This window comes from Sciurus carolinensis, chromosome 5 (assembly GCF_902686445.1).
Source record: "Sciurus carolinensis chromosome 5, mSciCar1.2, whole genome shotgun sequence".
NCBI lineage: Eukaryota > Metazoa > Chordata > Mammalia > Rodentia > Sciuridae > Sciurus > Sciurus carolinensis.
In genome coordinates, this window is record NC_062217.1 from 98,825,158 (window position 1) to 98,831,228 (window position 6,071).

Here is a 6,071-nt window from a genome sequence, read left to right on the forward strand (position 1 = left end):
ATTAACAAACAAAATGAGATCCTTCTTCACACCTACTAGAATGACTGTTTAAAAAAAAACAAGAAAATAGCATGTGTTGGAGTGGATGTTGAGAAACTGGAATTCTCATACATTGCTGGTAGGAATATAGAGTAATATAAACATCATGAAAAATATTTAGGGTTTCTTAAAAAGTTTAACATGTATCTATTTGAATCCCTGCTTTCAAATCTTTGGAGTATACTCCTAGAAGTGGAATTGCTGAACTATATGGCAATTCTATGCTTAACTTTTTTTTTAATGTACAGTTTCTGCTTGGGATGATGAAAGATTTTGAAATAGATTCTTCTTATGCTCTTATAAGATTGCAAATGTAATTAATGCTACTGAAAATTACACAATGGAAATGGTTAAAATTTATATTACTATTTGAAGGTCAAGTTTATGCCATCATCATAGCCAAATTTTAAATCTACATGCTTTTGTAAATATAAGGGAAAGTACATTTTATACACTCTAAAATTATCCTCAATTTTCTTATCTATTCAGTTTAAAAGTCATCCTCAAATTATAAAATCTTGAATTTCTAATAGGAGAATTTGACTGATGGTATCATGCAAGTTTTAATATCAGGATGGTATTTTTAAAATCTTGGATCAAAGTAAAAGTATCTGAAAGGATAAATATTAATCAACTAATACCAAATGCATTATAAAGAAACAAATATATGAAAAATGTCCAACATCTTTAGCAATAGATAAAGGCAAACTAAAACAACACTGAGATTTCAGCTCACTCCAGTAAGAATGGCAACTATCAACAAAACAAGTGACAAAAAAATGTTGGAGAGGATGTGCGGAAAAAGATACACTCATACATTGCAGGTGGGACTGCAAATTGGTGCAACCACTCTGGAAAGCAGTATGGAGATGCCTCAGAAAACTTGGAATGGAATCACCATTTGACCCAGCTATTCAAATCCTTAGTTTATACTCAGAGGACTTAAAATCATTATACTAGAGTGACACAACCACATCAATGGTTATAGCAGCTCAATTCACAATAGCTAAACTAGGGTACCAACCTAGATGACCTTCAACAGATGAAGAAATAAAGTAAATGTGGTGTGTATAATGTATACACAATGCCATATTACTCAACCATAAAAAATGAAATTATGTCATTTGCTGGTAAATGGATGGAGCCGGAGAAAATCATGCTAAGCAAAATAAGCTAATCCCAAAGCACCAAAAGTCAAATGTTTTATCTGATATGCAGATGCTAATTCACAATAAGGGGGTTTAGGGAAGAATAGAGGTACTTTGGATTAGAGGGGAGTGAAGGGAGGTGAGGGAGTATAGGGGTAGGAAGGTTGGTAGAATGAGTCAGACATTATTAACCTATGTGCATATATGATTACATGACCTGTGTAACTCTATATCACATACAACCAAAAGAGTGACAAGTTATAAGTCACTTAGGTATGATATGTCAAAATGTATTCTACTGTCACGTATAACTAATTAGAACAAATTTAAAAAAATGAAAACTATGTCAAAGGGGAAATGAACAACTCATTCCTAAAGCAGTACTATCTTAAATTTTATTTATTTATTTATTTATGTTACTGGGATTGTACTCAGGGTGCTCTACCATTTAACTATCTCCAGTCCTTTTTACTTTTGAGACAGGGTCTTTCTGAATTGCTGAGGCTGTCTAGAACTTGTTATCCTCCTGCTTCAGTCACGTGAGTCACTGGGATTATAGAAGTGGGCCACTGTGCCTAGATTGAACATTATGTTTAAATGCTTTCATTAATGCATTACGTTATACCCAATAGTGGATTCATTTTGACATATGAGCATAGAATCTAATTTTCTCCCTTTCAGTCCCCAGTGCCTCTTTTCCTTCCCTCTTTCTCCCCCATTCCTCTTCCACTAATTTACTGATCGTTTATCTATTATTTATTTTCTTAAATTGGTGCTTTATAGATATACATAAATATGGAATTCACTGTGCTGTATTTATAAATATATGTAGCATAATTTTGTCAAATTTATTCTGCATTTCCTCCCCTTTCTCATTTTTCATCCCTCCCTCCCTCACAATCCCTTTCATCTATTCCACTGATCTTCCTTCTGTTTTGGGGATATCTGATCCCCCCCTTTTACCTTACTTTGCTCTAACTTCACATATGAGAGAAAGCATTTGAGCCTTGATTTTCTGAAGATCTTATTTCACTCAGCATAATGTTCTCCAGTTCCATCCACTTACTGACAAATGCCATAATTTCATTCTTTTTTTATGACTGAATGAAATTCTATTTTGTGTGTATGTGTGTGTGTGTATAATGTGATATATATATACACATATATATACGTATATATATGTATATATATCTGTTGATGGGCATCTGGGCTGGTTCCATGACTTGACTGTGGTGAATTTGCTGCTATAAGCATTGATGTGGGGCTGGGGACATAGTTCAGTTGGTAGAATGCTTGTCTCGCATACACAAGGCCATGAGTTCAATCTCTAGCACCACAAAAAAAAAAAAAAAAATTGATGTGTCTTTAAAGTATCTTGATAAGCACAAAGGTAATTAGGAAACTACTAATATTAGTAAAATTCCCTTTAGACCTTTCTTATGGGGGTGCCATTGTTTAAGGGATATGTGACTGTTTCCAATGCTACTGAATGGAAGTAGACCAGAGATGAAGAAGAAAGGCTTAATCACAAGATGACTGTGCCTGTGCCTGCACCTCACCAATAGCACAGACACATTAGAGCAGGAATCCTGCCTCTGTGGAGAGAAAAGAGGTCATTTGGCAATTTGATTTTTTTCAAAATCTCATTTTTCTTGCCCCTTAGAAGAATATAGGGAAATAATAATGCATTTGCAAAGCTTGGTGCAGGCCACAGAAACTAGAATCCAAATGAGAAGAGTTGGCCATTGCATGAAACTTTTTCACTTTATGTAATGTCACCAGGTTATCTAATTCCAAACTACAGTATATCAACAGTTCATAACAGCTTAGGATTCAGGTGAATCCTCCTCTCAGGAAATAGAACTCAGAATAAGAAATATATGCCATTTTGTGTCACCTAACCATAGATATATGCAGTAAGGAGACTTCAATCACTTCTAAGCCAGCATTATGTATTTTAATGTTATCTGAATAAAGGCTACATTTTGCTCACACATGTAAGGTTTGTATTCAGTGAAGTATAGTTATACAGCAAATATTTGCTTCTGGGGCAGAAAGAAGTCATTTTAATTAATGTTAGTTTTAGAAAATAACTCGAATCTGTTGCTTTGCATTTTGTCACCTGTACATAAGGTCACAAATATCTCTGTACATAGTTTTTGAGTGGATTTAATTTTGTCAGACTCAAATCTTCTTTCATATGTTTCATTATACAATCAAAATAAAGGGCACACGTGGGCATGATAAATAATATTTGAAGTTAAATATTCACTGAGAATAGTCTTTCAATCCTCTAGTCAAAACTTATTTACTTTGATGAGCAAGGTTGAGTACCAAAGACCTCACAGTACAAACAAATGCATATTTGAAAGTAAAAAGTTGTGATCATTTTGGCAAAGTGTTCTTAATTCATTAGTAATTTTCAGTGTTCAATGGGTAAAAATTGCACATTAAAGTGGACTGTTGTGGTTGAGTGGTGCCCTTGCCCTAGAAAAGATACACAATTGTAGACACTGTTTTTATCCAATATGAACACTTTTATTGCTGTTTGTTTAAACAATATATTAATAAAGTATCTGAAGAGAGAAAGTTTTCAAAAATACTCTGATTTAGTTCACTCAGTACAAATATGGGAAGACCCTATTGCAGGAGATAGGGGAAGAAAAGAAGTTATATGGGATCGTTTATTTAGGATTATGTCCTGAAGGTTATGTATCTTTCTAAGAGGAGAGGAGTTGCGGAGGAATAATTTAACTATAATGCAGTTTTGAAACAACTGTAACAGAAGTATATGTGGGAGATTGTATAAAATAGTCAATTATTTTGAAAAGAGATAAAGATTTAAGAATAAATTCTAAGGGCAAATGTGAGCCAGAGGATGGGATAATATGACATTAGTTAACTATTAGAGGCTCCATTGATTATTTGCAAGGGAGAGAAACTAGTGATTGTGATGTGGCACAGACATAGTAAAGATAAAGAGAACTAGAGCAGAAACATGAATGCTTTATGACATAGAACAAAATTTCATAAAACTCAATAGAAAGAGGACACATGAGCCTTAGGCACCAGCAAAGTGACTGCAACAAATTGAGGGGGGGAAAGGGGCAAAGATAAAAGGAGGAGAATTAAAAGTCAAAGAATTTTTTAAATAGTTTAATATTAGCAATAAAATAGATTAATAACAGTTGAGTCTTCAAGGAAAAATCTAAAAATTTGGTGGGCTTTCTTACACATTTTTTTACAGTCTATAAATTTATTGAGTAAAAACAAAGTCAATGTCAGACATGTTAAATTTGGTATGGTTCAAACTTGACTGATGTCTGTCTGCAGCAGAAAAGAGGCCAGGTGAGGAAGATGCACAGTGGTACTGGCTGAGGGACAATGACCAAACAATCTCCCACTCGGGTAAGAGCAGGCATCACACAGCCAGGCTGAGTCAGTTAGCCAAGGGTGTGTGTTGTGGTGGGGGTGGGGGGGGGATACTCAGCGCTGAAGCAGCAGGGGTAAAACCAAGGTCAAGTAAGCACAGAACTCTCAGCAGAAGAGGGGTCAGAACTCTCAGAGGGCAAGGTGCACTGAAGCTGGTTGGAGGGTAGCCGCCGGCACACATCTGCTGCGACACTTGGGGAACACGGTGACCACGTTGTAACCCTCGGGTGGTGTGACCCGCTCCCGGGCATGCTTTTCACGATAGATTTGATCCTCTACAAAGAAATGGCCCTTCTGCTTCAGGTTCGCGCTGCAGTCGGTACACACGTAACATTCTCGATGGAGATGACGGTCCCGCAGCTTCACAAACACTCCGACAATGCCTGTGCCACATTTGCCACACATGGGCAACTTCTGAGCATTTCCAACTATGCAGCCACTTTGGTGACAAGAGCTTCAACACTTCTGAATCCTGAGGGTTTGTTGGGATCCCCTTTTTCCTCTGACTCTAGGATTTCCTGCAAAACCAGGAGCGATGTGGACTGCTTCGGGGGCTCATTTAACTCCTGTTTCTCCTGAAGCATCTCGTAAACTTCAGATTCTTTGTTGATGACAAGGCCGCCTGAAGGCTGAGGATGGTCTAAGGGTCTGCCATTCGTCTGCTCCCCGCTGGCTGCAGTCTCGGACTCCACAGCATTGTTGAAGCAGGAGATGTTTTCCGAAGAGTAGAGGCCAGCTGGGTTGCTGCACTGATTTTTGATGACCCTGGGGGCAGTACTGGAGGCAAGTGAGGCAGTAAAGGGCACAATACTTCGGTTGTGGGCACTTCCTATGTGCAGGATCTCTTGGGGTTCCAGGCTAGATGCATCTTGTATGGATGACGCTTCCCCTCCTCAGTCACTAGAGGACACCAGACTCTATGTTCCGATCAGGCTACCGTGAGAGTCATCTTGCCTGTGCAGCCCTTGATTGTGTTCTGAGCCTCCAAGTGCGTCATATTGCTGTTATTTTCCCCATCAAGGACTGTAATCACATCTCCAATACATAAATTAGCTATAGCAGCCTTGCTTCCAGGAGTGACCCTGGAAATGGCGAGAGGCTGCTCAAAGTCCTTGCCGCCCACAAGGCGAAAGCCCCCTGGTCCCAGTCCCTGGAGGACTATCTGCTGGGTGGTCATAGCGCGGCAGCAGCGGGCGGCGACTGGAAGGGACAGATGGACAGGACGCGACTCCCGCAGCAACTGTTGGAGAAAGCTCGCGCAGGGCGGGAGCAAGGGTGAGGGCGGCTCGGCCCAGCCTAGACGCTGCCACCCGTCCTCCCGGAGCCCGCGGCCCCTCGCTACCCGGCGAGCTGCCTAAGAGACGGGCCTGGAGCCAGGCCTCCAGAGTGGAGTCAGGTGAGGGCACCCGGGCTCTGCTCTTACACATTCTTCATTGCTCATTTTAATTTGAA

The 6,071-nt window shown here is 39.2% G+C and overlaps 1 pseudogene; it reads right to left on the minus strand.

Moving 5' to 3' along the window:
• Window positions 1-4,748: 4,748 nt before the first annotated feature.
• On the minus strand, window positions 4,749-5,796 carry LOC124985669 (PDZ and LIM domain protein 1-like; annotated as a pseudogene).
• Window positions 5,797-6,071: the final 275 nt, after the last annotated feature.